The sequence below is a fragment of the Nomascus leucogenys genome, chromosome 3, assembly GCF_006542625.1.
Source record: "Nomascus leucogenys isolate Asia chromosome 3, Asia_NLE_v1, whole genome shotgun sequence".
NCBI classification, from domain to species: Eukaryota; Metazoa; Chordata; class Mammalia; order Primates; family Hylobatidae; genus Nomascus; species Nomascus leucogenys.
Window position 1 is genome coordinate 135,042,365 of NC_044383.1, and position 12,703 is coordinate 135,055,067.

Consider the following 12,703-nt stretch of genomic DNA (forward strand, 5'->3'; position numbering starts at 1 on the left):
CCATTGACGGAAACATGCGTGAGTATGAAAGAGCCATCCTTGTGATGAATTCTCTCTGGCCCAACTTCCATTTGATAAAAGCACTCTAGTGTATCAAATCCTGACAATGGAATAGATAGAGCAGCAAATTGAAAATACAATTATGATTTTATCCTAACAAACCGAGTGGTCCCCAAATAGCAGCAAGAAATAGAATGTGGCAAAGCAATTACAAGGGCTTCCTGTGGTATCATCGTAAGCATAATTACTTTCAGAAATCCATCATTTATTTTTTTGTTGTCATTTTATCCAAAGAGAAAGACAAACAACGTTGTTTGTTTTTTCCTATTCTCCTTAATCTACTGCTGTGACAACAAGCCTTGATAATACACGTTCAGTGATCTGTTTATTGTTCTGTTTTGTTGTCCTGAAATGGAAGAAGGCATTCTGCCCTGTAGAAGTAAGCAGCAGATAGGCCCAGTGCGGTGGCTCACGCCTGTAATCCCAGCACTTAGTGAGGCTGAGGCAGGTGGATCACCTGACATCAGGAGTTCGAGACCAGCCTGGCCAACATGGAGAAACCCTGTCTCTACTAAAAATACAACAATTAGCCAGGTGTGTTGGTAGGAGCCTGTAATTCCAGCTACTCGGGAGGCTGAGGCAGGAGAATCGCTTGAACCTGGGAGGTGGAGGTTGCAGTGAGCCAAGATCATGCCATTGCACTCCAGCCTAGGCAACAAGAGCGAAATTTCGTCTCAAAAAAAAGAAAGAAAGAAAGAAGGAAGCAGCAGATGAAAAGCTCCCCAAATGCAGTCTGCTGCCTGACATTCCACAGGGTTCCCGAACCCCACCTGCATCACTGGTAGGTCCCAAGGCCCAGGGAAACTGGTCTTTGCCCAGAGAGCCTTGGATCCCATTGCACAAGGTCAAGGTGGCCCTACCTCCATCAGGGACTTGCTGAAGGAAGGTGGATAGTTGGTGGAGACTGCCTTAGCCTCCCAGCTCCCATTAGAGTTCAAATCCCATTTACCTGTATGTAGGAACATGACCGAAAGCTCCAGGCATGCCCTGCAGATGTGTCTACTCAGCAGGAGATGTGGGTTGACAGCTAGAAGCATAATAAACCTTAAATAGTGGGGTTGTGAAACTAGGATTTCCTTTGCCTTTTCAACAACAAGCCATTTAAAGAGTTTATAGAATTTTAATGTAAAGAGTTTGATGTGACTGATTTTTATTTCTAGAAGACAACATAAACTCCATTCTTTGTGCAAGGAGAGGTCTTATCCTTAATTAGCCTCCTTTGAAGAAGAAAGGTTTATGTTAATCATTTTCTCCTTTTGGCTTTATCTTGTTGTATGGTGTGTGTGTGTGTGTGCATGTGTGGTGTGTGGTGTGTGTGTCTAATACACAGTCTGAGATAAAGGGTTAACTAAATCCTGGTGACACATAAGATGAACACTCTCCATAAAAGATATTATGGTTTCCAACTTTGTTACTGTCTGCTCAGTCATTTGCTCTGAGAGAGATCAGCTGCTATGGATGAAGAGAGGTTCACATAGTGAGGAACTCAGACCTCAGACCAAAAGCCACGTGTGTGAGCCATCTTGGGAGCAGATACTATGGCCCCAGTCAAGCCTTCAGGTAACTGCAGCCCCAACCAACATGTTAATGGCTGCCTCATGAGAGATCCCAAACCAGGACCATCCAACTAAGCTACCCCTGAATTTCTGACCCTCAGAGCCAGTGTGTGAAATGAATATATGTGTTTTTATTTTATTTTATTATTACTGTTTATTTTAATGAGCCGGTGCGCAGCTGCTAATATTGGGACAAGTACTGTGGAGTGGGCATTCAGAAAACACTGCTCAATCCTGACCATGAGTTTGAATTAGGGAGCACCAAGGCCCCAGCAGGCTTTACTGGGTAGGAGCAACCTCACTGTTTGAACATATACATAATTATTACATATGATCACATATGTCATCTTGTACATAATTATTTTTTATTAATTAATCTCTATTATGTTTGTTTATTACTTATCACCTTTTAAAAATGAGAAACTGAGGCTGGGTATAGTGACTTGCACCTGTAATCCTGTAATACCATTTTGGGAGACCAAGGCAGACAGATCACTTGAGGCTAGGAGTTTGAGACTAGCCTGAGCAACATAGCAAAAGCTCGTCTCTACTAAAAATACAAAAAAAAAAAGGACAGGTGCGGTGGCTCACACCTGTAATCCCAGCACTTTGGGAGGCCAAGGTGAATGGATCACGAGGTCAGGAGTTCAAGACCAGCCTGGCCAACATAGTGAAACCCCATCTCTACTAAAAATACTAAAAATAAACTGGGCATGGTGGCAGGTGCCTGTAATCCCAGCTACTCGGGAGGCTGAGACAGCAGAATTGCTTGAACCTGGGAGGTGGGGGTTGCAGTGAGCGGAGATCGCACCACTGCACTCCAGCCTAGGTGACAGTGTGAGACTCCATCTAAAAAGAAAAAAAAAAAAACAGGCATGATGGCATGTACCTGTGGTCCCAGCTACTGGGCAGGCTGAAGTGGGAGGATCACCTGAGCCTTGGGGAGGTCGAGGCTGCAGTGAGCTATGATGATCGCACCCATTGCACTCTAGCCTAGGTGACAGAGCAAGACCTTGTTTCTAAAATAAAATAAAAATAAAAATGAGAAACTGAAGCCAGCCTAGAGAAGTTGAGAGAATGATCCATAGTCATCCACAAAAATGTGTAAGTAAGGGGCAAGACTCACATATTTCTGAGTGGTGAATATTAATATGTTTCTGAATACTTTTTCTCCTCAACTCTTAAAGACATGCTGTGAGCCATCAATATTTTTCTAGTCATAATTTTTAGGAGCTAAAATCTCAGTGGTGGTAAGGGCCAAAATAAATAAGCACATGAAAGACAAGGAACATGTGAATATGTGTAATAGGAACAGTCATATGAGCATCCCCCTGTAAACCCTTGACTTGGCAAATAACTGAGCTGTTCTGGTTCAATAGCGCCACCTAGCATCCAGACATAGAACTCTATGGTCTAATATTAACCCATTACCTTCTCCCTTCCTAGTGACTTGAAAACTCATGTGTCCAATCCTTTTACCTTGTGTTTTAAATACTTTCCATGACTAGCACTACATTAGTATTCATTTTCAACACATTTCCATTACAAATGTAAACACTGGAGCCACAGTAGGGAATTTACTAGACTTTTGTGGGTTGCCTTGAGAATATGGTCACCAACTATTACAAAGGAAAAATACGTAACGAATTCCAAACAAGTGACTTAAATCCTAACTTTGAGGATTTAAGTTCATTTATAAGCTGAGTGCTTTGTTTGAAATATTTATACTTAAATAGTTTTATAAACAATCAAAGAGTACACATTTAAATATTATGCTTTTTTTTACTATGCATGAATGATAAATTAGACCTCCCATTAGAAGGATAGTGGTGTGCTCACTGATTTCATTGACGTTGCAGTTTTCAATTTTGAGGATATTTGCTAGAAAATGATAACAAATTTGTAGAAGAAAACTTTTAAATAGTATGGCACAGAAATAATTCAAATTTTTATCCATCAATAAAAATATCAGCCTGAGTTCAATACTAAATAATAAAAGCTTGGCCTATTTATAATAAAGAACAGTTATTCTTTAAGGAAAGGACATTGAGTTGGGAGTTAGGAGGAACTTCTAGTTCTTTGTCTGCCATGGTTCTGCCCATATGACCCAGAGCAAATACAGTTTTCAAGTGGATGGTCTTTAAGATCTTATTATTCTAATACCAGTGTATCATGTGGAACGTTTTAAGGCTGCTTGTTCTGTCTTTTGTTACTTAGCACAATCATGGGGTGCTTTTACCACCTCAAAAATATTCCTAGACAGTCCCCATTGCCTTAGTAATCCTCCAGTTTAGTTGTGGGGGTGGTCTCCACCTCTTGGTGTCCTCTAGGACAGGACGAAATCCTAGCTGGAGAGTTCCTCCTTCAGAATGTGTTCTTCCCTGGAGCTGCTGATGCTCAAGTGATCAAGACGGGGGTCCCAACTCAAACTCTATGGTCATGATTTCCATCCCTCTCTCTTCATACCACACACACACACACACCTGTGGAGAAGACAGTATGTCATAATGCAGTCAAATGCTCTACCACTGAGTTATCCCATCTTTTTTTTTTTTTTTTTTTTTTTTGGAGAGTAAGTTTCACTTTTGTTGTCCAGGCTCTGGAGTGCAATGGCACAATCTTGGCTCACTGCAACCTCCGCCTCCTGGGTTCAGGCCATTCTCCTGCCTCAGCTTCCCAAGTAGCTGGGATTACAGGCTCCCACTAACATGCCCAGCTAATTTTTGTATTTTTGGTATAAACGGGATTTCACCACGTTGATCAAGCTGGTCTTGAAACTCCTGACCTCAGGTGAGCCACCTGCCTCGGCCTCCCAAAATGCTGGGATTACTGGTGTGATCCACCACGCCCAGCCCAGTGTGTCATAATGATTAGAGCACAGGCTCTGAGATAGACAGCCCGCATGCTAGACCCTCTCCTCCACTTAACTGCATAACCAGAGGCAAGGTATAGCCCCTCGGAGCCTCAATTTCCCCATCTGGATAAGATGCATAAATAATCTTATCTACCTCATAGGTTCTTGTGAGTCTTGCCTGATCAATCCATGCAGAGTCCTTAGCCCAGCCTTACTATGTGATAAATGTTCAGTAATTAGCCTGCTCACCAAGCCCATCACAGGAGAGACAGGGCTGTCCCTGAGAGAAACTGGACTTGAGGTTCTCTTTGTAACTTCTAGATGAAAGAAAGAGGAAAAAATTGGAAGGAACAAATGAAGGAAATGATTATCCTTGACCTGTTGCACCAGTTACAGCTGATACATTACAAGGAAATCTCGTGCCTTTAAGAAATAATATTTCTGTATTACTGACTTGGGCAGAGAGGAATGAACAATTATATTCTAGTCAATAGCCTGTTCCAGAAACAGGGACATAGTTTCTGGAATCGCAGGGAATAAGTTAGGTGGAAATATTACTACAGTGACATGCTAAGGGGCCGAAAGACACACATAATCCAAGTTAATGAGGTTTTTTAAAAAGTCGTCTGTTTTTATAACTGAACTCTTACCAGAAATATCAGGGAGCTAAGACTTTTCACTAAATGAAACCCACTGTTGAGACGTTATTGGAGCCAATTACCCTTAACTTATGCTGAATATTGAATTTTGCTGACTGTTATATACCATGTTATTTAATAGATATAGAATGATAGTAGAGTTTTTAAAGTGAGATTCCTAAGATTCAGCTCTTGAAAAACTGTTTTCCATGTGCAGAATTACGTACTTCAGAACACTAAATTAATGAATTAATAACCTTTGTCCAGCAGGTGGCGATGTCTCTCCATTTTCTCAAGAAAGTGCACTAGGTTCCCTAATAGACTTTGCTCTGCAGACAGGAGTTTACATAACGCTTGAACACAGATGTACAATTATGTCCAATTTGAGGCCTAAAAATGAGATTTTTGGATATGAAAAGGATTCCAAGTCCGATTGATTGCAGTAGTTCAAACTGCACTTTATGAAAGCCAGTGGCGACTAGGGGAAGAGGGTGGAGTTTTGCAATCAAATAAGTTTATGTGAGTTAAAAATATATATATGTATATCTAAATTACATATATAAGTTATATGTAATACATAATGTATATATTGTACATTATATATTATATATAAAATATATACATTATCTTGTATACATTATAATATGATATATATACATTATATAATATATAATGTATATATTATATAGATACACCACTAACTCTGGCTTTAGTTTTAAAAACTATCATTTTAGAATGCCTGAATTAAACAAATTCTCTCATTTTTAATTAAAAACTATCATTTTAGAAAGCCTGAATTAAACAAATTCTCTGTTTCATTTTTAATTTCCATTTTTATTTTCCACTTCTATTGCCTCTGTGCTATAGCAAAACTCAAAAATATTCTGGAACCTCCCAAATATACAATGATGGTTAGGAGGAATTCAGATTAGGTATTTTTAGAAGGCAATTAAGTTGTTTTTAAAAACTCAGTTATCATTGATGAAAACAGGACTCCAATTTGCTATTGGTTCATTTACCATCGATATTCTCTATAAAGATTTTTTTTTTCACCAGCCATGTCCCAGGCTCAGATCCTAATAATGTCAGCACTGGATCTTGTGTGTGTGTTATCTTAACACACACACAAGATGTGTTATTTCAAGCCAGTGTGTTATCTTAAGCCAGTACGAGGCAATACACACAGAAAAAAATAATTTTGAGAATAGATCTGTTTGGCAACACCTGATGTCTTTCCGGTGGGGGTTGCGGGGACATAGGGAATAGTAGTGCAAGGTCTCTAAGATAGTGTCTAAAAATCTAAGCTAGGCCAGGCATGCTGGCTCACGCCTGTAATCTCAACACTTTGTTAAGCCAAGGCAGGGGGATCACAAGGTCAGGAGTTCAAGACTAGGCTGGCCAACATGGTGAAACCCCATCTCTACTAAAAATACAAAAATTAGCCAGGCATGCCTGTAATCCCATCTACTCAGGAGGCTGAGGCAGGAGAATTGCTTGAACCCGGAAGGTGGAGGTTGCAGTGAGCTGAGATCAAGCCACTGCACTTCAGCCTAGGTGACAGAGCAAGACTCCATCTCAAAAAAAAAAAAAAAAAGAGTCTAAGCTGAAGGCATATAACTGTTTCAACTGTAGCTATTGGGCAAATAGTTCATTAAAAATGAACACATAGTGTAAACCCCTTTAAATTAACTTCTAAACACTTGTGATTTTTTTTTAGTGAACATTTTTCTGAGGGGAACTCTATAACCATAGGCCGATAACGTCATTCAGTTTACAGAAACGTCACCAATTCACAAGAAGTCAGCCTCTAGGCTTGTTTAATTTACTTTATGAAAGCTTAAATTGCAGCATAATATATATGCGTTTGGCCTATTTCAACTATTACTATTTGTTTTATTGGAAAAGATAATTACTTTAAATTATATAATCTTTAAACATGTTTTACTCTCGCTTACTGATTTGTTCTTGCCTTGGGATCATCTCTCCTCCAGGAGAAAGCATTTCCAATTTTATTATGAAAGATTAACAGGAAAATAGAACTTCCTTTACAGACATTGACTTTCTAGGAATAACTTTGCAAAAATATTTCTCTTCTCTGAAAACTAATATTTAAATAGGTATAATCTGAAACTACCAGAAAAATTCAACAAACACCTCCAGCAAATAAATATCTGAGTGTCTGTGATGTCCCTTTCCTGGGGAAGGGCAGTAGAAAGATGAAAATCATGTCTGACTGGAAAGCCATCACTAACAGGGCTGAGGCACATAACCTTGTAGAGACATTTGTGCCGGGCTTTAAAGGGTGCATAGGAGTTTGCCAAGTGGACGTGGAAGGAGGCATTTTAATCAGAAGAAAATAACATGATTGGAAGCGTGGAGGTGAGAAAGCGTAGAAGCACCCAGAGTGAGGAGAGCTGGGGCTTGGGCCAGCCCATGTCAGCCCCTGCCTGTGGGCCCAGCCTCTTGGAGCCAGGCTCACTCACCCTGCCTTTAAGACGGTCCCACCAGAGGCAGGAGAAGGATCCACAGCCTCAGCTCTCTGTGGCGCAACCTGGCACTGAGTCACTCATACCAATCTCAGTGCCAGTGGCCAAGCCGCTGCTGCCGGAGGGCCTGTGTCACCCTCCCCCCGTTCCCCTGCCCTCTTCCCATCCTCACCAGCACCCAAGCTCCCTGGCTTCCTAACAGCGTGGCAGGGATCCTTCCAGGCCCCCATCCTCCTCCAGCCTCAGCTCTTCCTCCTTGCTGTCTTCCCAGTCTTCCCCGCTAAGATCCCACCACCCTTTAGACCCGGGCTGACACCAGCTCCTGCTGGCTCCCTGTGCCTCACACCGAATACAGGAGGTCGCACACTACATCCCCAGACGCCAAGTACTGCCCTGCCTTACCACCTGTGTTCCCCGGAGCCCACCAGCATGGACTCTCCTTCTGTTACCAGTCACTGCCTGATCCAGGCCTGAGCTGCCTGTGTCCCCCAACACCGTCCTCCTGGCAGCATCCTCTGCTCTTCCTGGCCTTCTGCACTGGGAGCCATCGGGATCATCCCTCCAGAACAAGTTCTTCTAGCCCCACCTCCCTCCCACCCTGTGCACCCAGGGAAATTCATCTCTTCTGGGTCCCAACCTTGGCCTCGGGAGAGCCCCAGATGCCCCCCTCTGTGTCTACCCCAGTTACTCAGTGTGGTCAGACTTGGGGGTTGTACGGTTTTCTCTCTCATGATTCATTTCCCCAGGCAAAAAGCTGGCTAATAATATCCGGGTGTGCGGGGGAAGTACCAGTGTGTTTCTGTGTTTAGAGGTGAATTTTTTTCTACTTTAGAATTTAATCACTTCTACTTTGAGCAGTTTTTAGCTGAGCTGACAGTAATATGCTCTGCATTGAGTATTTGTAGGGGGTGGAATTAGTCACCACAAATTTCAATTTTTGGACTTTCCTGATAACTCCACAAAGCTGAAAGGCTTCTAAAGCTTGAGCAAAGATTGGAGACCTGACCCCAGGGGTTGATGGTTGATCTTTATAAAAATGACCTTGTGGTCTTTTTGTTCTTTTATGCTTAAATGGTCAAGGTCCCTGTCCACCCCAGGGATTAATGTGGTGATGTGGAAAGAGCACTAGACAAAGGATTTCAAAACTGTCTTCGGGCCCTTGGCTTGTGGCCTTAGCTCTCTGACATTCTTTGCTTATAAAATATACCCCCTGCCGGGGCGAAGTACAATCCTTACCCATTTTGCATGACTCAACATTTTATAATGGAAGCTTCTATTCTTGTCTGGCTAAATCTTTTTCAAATAAAAATATTTCTTGGTCTATTTTGCATGTCTCAGACATTTTTATCAATACATAATGTCCTAGCTTTTCACATCTTGCAAGTGGCACAGAATTGTGAAAGAGTACAGCAAAAAGCTAGAAATATACCTGTGCATATAACATTGCTGGGGATTTTTATGTGTGGTTTTTTGTGGGTTCTAGTAAGCACATTCATTTCATTATCTACAAACGCATAGAAAAATCCAGCATAATCCCCCACTGATGAGAAGAAGAGAGGGTTGTTTGTCAGGTGGGGTAGTTTCACTTGACTTGAAGGTCTCACCCCGCACCTTGTCTTTACCATACCATACGCTTCTAGATGCTTCTGCTGCATTGTCATAGCGAGACTCTACCAGAACTGTTTTTCAAAACGTGTTCCTAGGATTTTACCTCCCTGCATTTTTTGCTATATCTATTAAGTAATGCATGTATATAATTAAAAATCAAATAGTCCTATAAGATGTATAATGAAAAGCAACAGTTTCCTATTCCAGCCCTCCCAAAGATGAAGTCTGATGTTGCAGAGCCAGTCACTTTCAGCGCAGCTAGATGTTTCTTTGGATAGTCACCGCACTATCTGTAACTAGTATGCACAGCTTGCTGTTTCTTGATTTACTGGGGTCTTGATCTCATTCTCTTATTCCATTACCTTTACGTCTACTTCCTTGCTCCTCTCCATCTTCCTAAGATGGTCATACGCACATTTGAGATGCATGGTCCTGCTGACGTTGCTGTGACTTTATACATTCTGTTGGCTGCTCATCTGAGCAGTACATCATGATTTTGTTTCATTTCTTGCACAACCTAATTGTTTTTCCTAGAATTATTTATTGCCTTCATTTGTTTGCCTAGATTTATTTGTACCTATCAAAAATTTCGTATGTTACAAAATTTTCGTATGTGCCATTAGATCTGCTGCATTCAATATTACTTTTGGTATTATTTAAATATTAATTACCAGATAAGTATGTCAGTTCCATCCCAACCTGCCCTCCCTTCCCCCAGAGGCCCTCCCCTCTTTCCACTCAGAGCTCTTTAAGCTCCATCCCAACCTGCCCTCCCTTCCCCCAGAGGCCCTCTCCTCTTTCCACCTAGAGCTCTTTAAGCTGCATCCCACCCTGCCCTCCCTTCCCCCAGAGGCCCTCTCCTCTTTCCACCGAGAAAGCTCCTGCTCCTAGTATATCTGGGCTCATTACTCTAAACACAGCTTTACTGAAGCTTCCCTTTACTATATTTCTCTGTTGGGTTCTGGTTTTCTTAATCTCGGGGATGCTATTTCTTGATTTAATAACTCATTTTACTTCAAGATGTTCTTAAGTTGCCTCCTCATGAAAGGCACATGGGAGGGAAATTTTTTCTGAGTCATTGAAGGCCTGAAAAGCTCAGTATTCTACTCTAACTTGATGGCTAGTTTGGTTCTCATATTCATGCTCATTCTCTCTCTCTCTCTCTCTCTCTCTCTCTCTCTCTCTCTCTCTCTCTCCTTGGATTGTCTCTTTATTCTTTTTATGAAATTTTATAATATGCCTCGGTATGTGTGCTAAATATTTCGTAGATACTTTCAGGCTTAAAACTCCTGTCTTCTATTTCTGGGAATTCTTAACATTTTGTTTCTTTGATGATTTTACCACCACTATGTTCTGCTTCTTTTCTGGAATGCTTTTAGTGGTCAGATACTTGAACCTCTAGATTCATCCTTTCTATGTGCTTTGCTGTTTTTTCCTCCGTCAATCGCCATCTTTTGAACATTTTTTCTCTGGAGGAGTTCCTCAATGTGTATTCCAGCCACTCTGTTGAATCTTCTCTTTTTCAGCCTTTCTTTCTTCTTTTTATATAACATCTTGTTCTTGTTAGTGGATGGATGCAATAACACCTTAAATGTCTAAAAATTATAGAGATTGGTTTAAGTGTTTTCATTTATTCCCTGCTTTATCTCTATTTGCTCCAGGTTCTTTGTACTGTTTTGGTTGGTTTGGGCTCTCTTTTTCAGTCTGAAGGCTTTCCTCTGGTGACATTTGTCTGTCTTTCGTTTTAAGAGTGAGGCACTAAAGAGCTAATTGCAGCCGGACATGGTGGCTCACACCTATAATCCCAGCACTTTGGGAAGCCGAGGTGAGCTCAGGAGTTCAAGACCAGCTGGACAACATGGTGAAACCGGTCTCTACAAAAAAAAAATACAAAAATTAGCTGGGTGTGGTAGTATACACTCGTAGTCCCAGCTATTTGAGAAGCTGAGGTGGGAGGATCACTTGAGCCCCAGAGGCAGAGGTTGCAGAGTTGCAGTGAGCCAAGATTGTGCCACTGCGCTTCAGCCTGGGTGACAGAGTAAGACCCCATCTTTTAAAAAAAAAAAAAAAAGAAAAGAAAAGCTAATTGCAAGTGCTGTGCAATGAAGGAGGCTCATTGACCAGTGGACCTCGCTTTAGGATAATCAAATAGCAATAGAGATTTTGCTGGAAAAATATTTGTTAGTGATTGTAGTTTTTTCTCTCTGGAGTTTGTCCAGTTTTCCCACTGAAAAATTATCCAAACATCTGCTTTGGGGATGGGAGGTGAAGTGTGGTAGGAGAGTGGAGCATGTGTGCAACTGGTTGCTGGTGTGGGAACAGGCACTGAAGGTTCTCACTGAATGCACCAGTCTCCCCAGTGCTGGGATTTTAGCCCATACCTCTCCTTCCCGCTCCTCTGGGTTAGCAAATCAGTATGGAGCCCCTGCCCAAACTCTCTGGAGACTGATCCTAAGATTGTCTGCCCCTGGCTGTGGAGGGAACTGGGGTCCCAGCTGCTTCATACCTAGACTGCCAGCCTCAGACCCAGCTCTCCCATCGGGGACACCCAGTGGTACTCCATCTCTGACTCTCAGCTGGGTGAGCTGACACTCCTGAGCCATGTCCCTTTTTGTCAGCACTTCAGACTCTCTCCCTCTGCTTTGCCTAATCGGATGCATGCCTCCAACCATATTCCATCTTCCAGAAATTGGTGGAGGTCTGCCTTCCACTGATAATCCTTCTCCAGCATTTTATCCTTGTGATTTTGCCATCTTTAATAAAATTATCATTCCTTCACTGTCATTTTAGAGAAGTTTTTCAAAGGACAGGCATTGAAGGCATGTAATCAGCCCACTACATTTAACTGGAAATGTTCTAACTACCTGAACTTTAAGATTCTGCTGCCAGTTTTGTGTTTACAGTTCTTAGCTAGGTCTGTCACACATGTATCTTTTATGCAGTATCTGTGTAGCCATGATGTGAATCAAACTACTGTAATTTCATGAGGGTTTTGCTAAACATTTCCCTCTGTTCAGCCTGAGACTTCTACCAGTTCTTAAATCTCAAGCAATATTAGCGCATTCTTTCAGCGCTGCCTTCAGCATCTGTATCTTGGGATTATAGTACTGGTAAAATTTCAAAAGCAAAACTAATAAACAAAAACAAGATCCTTTAACGGTAATTGATTAATTAATCCCTTTTGGGTTTTTACTGGATGACATTACCATGATGAAGCTCCAAACTTAATACTATGATTTTAAAATTACCTAGAAGACAAATCAGGGCTGTACTGGAGGTTTCTTGTGGGAGGAAATATAAATTATAAGAACTGATAAAAAGAGACTCCTGTGATCAGAGGCAGAGTGTATGACCATTTAAAGGTATCATTCCACATAACCTGGTGGAAAAGGGCATCTTCGTTTCCTGTGCTGTTAGGTGTCAGTTTGGGGGAAACGTGTTCCCCAGGTTATGCACAGATGGCAGCACAGGCATGCAGTGGGGGAGTGAAGGCCTCAGCGG

General features: G+C 41.7%; 1 protein-coding gene and 1 long non-coding RNA gene across 8 annotated transcripts in view; one reads left to right on the forward strand and one right to left on the reverse strand.

Annotated features, from left to right (window-relative positions):
* UST (uronyl 2-sulfotransferase) overlaps window positions 1–12,703 on the forward strand; it is a 421,134-nt gene that overhangs the window by 272,701 nt on the left and 135,730 nt on the right. The window lies entirely within an intron of this gene.
* On the reverse strand, window positions 3,547–10,133 carry LOC115834469. Its single transcript, XR_004029393.1, has 2 exons — window positions 8,044–10,133; window positions 3,547–4,099 (listed from the first exon to the last, which is right to left on the reverse strand). It is a non-coding gene; the product is annotated as an uncharacterized LOC115834469 (long non-coding RNA).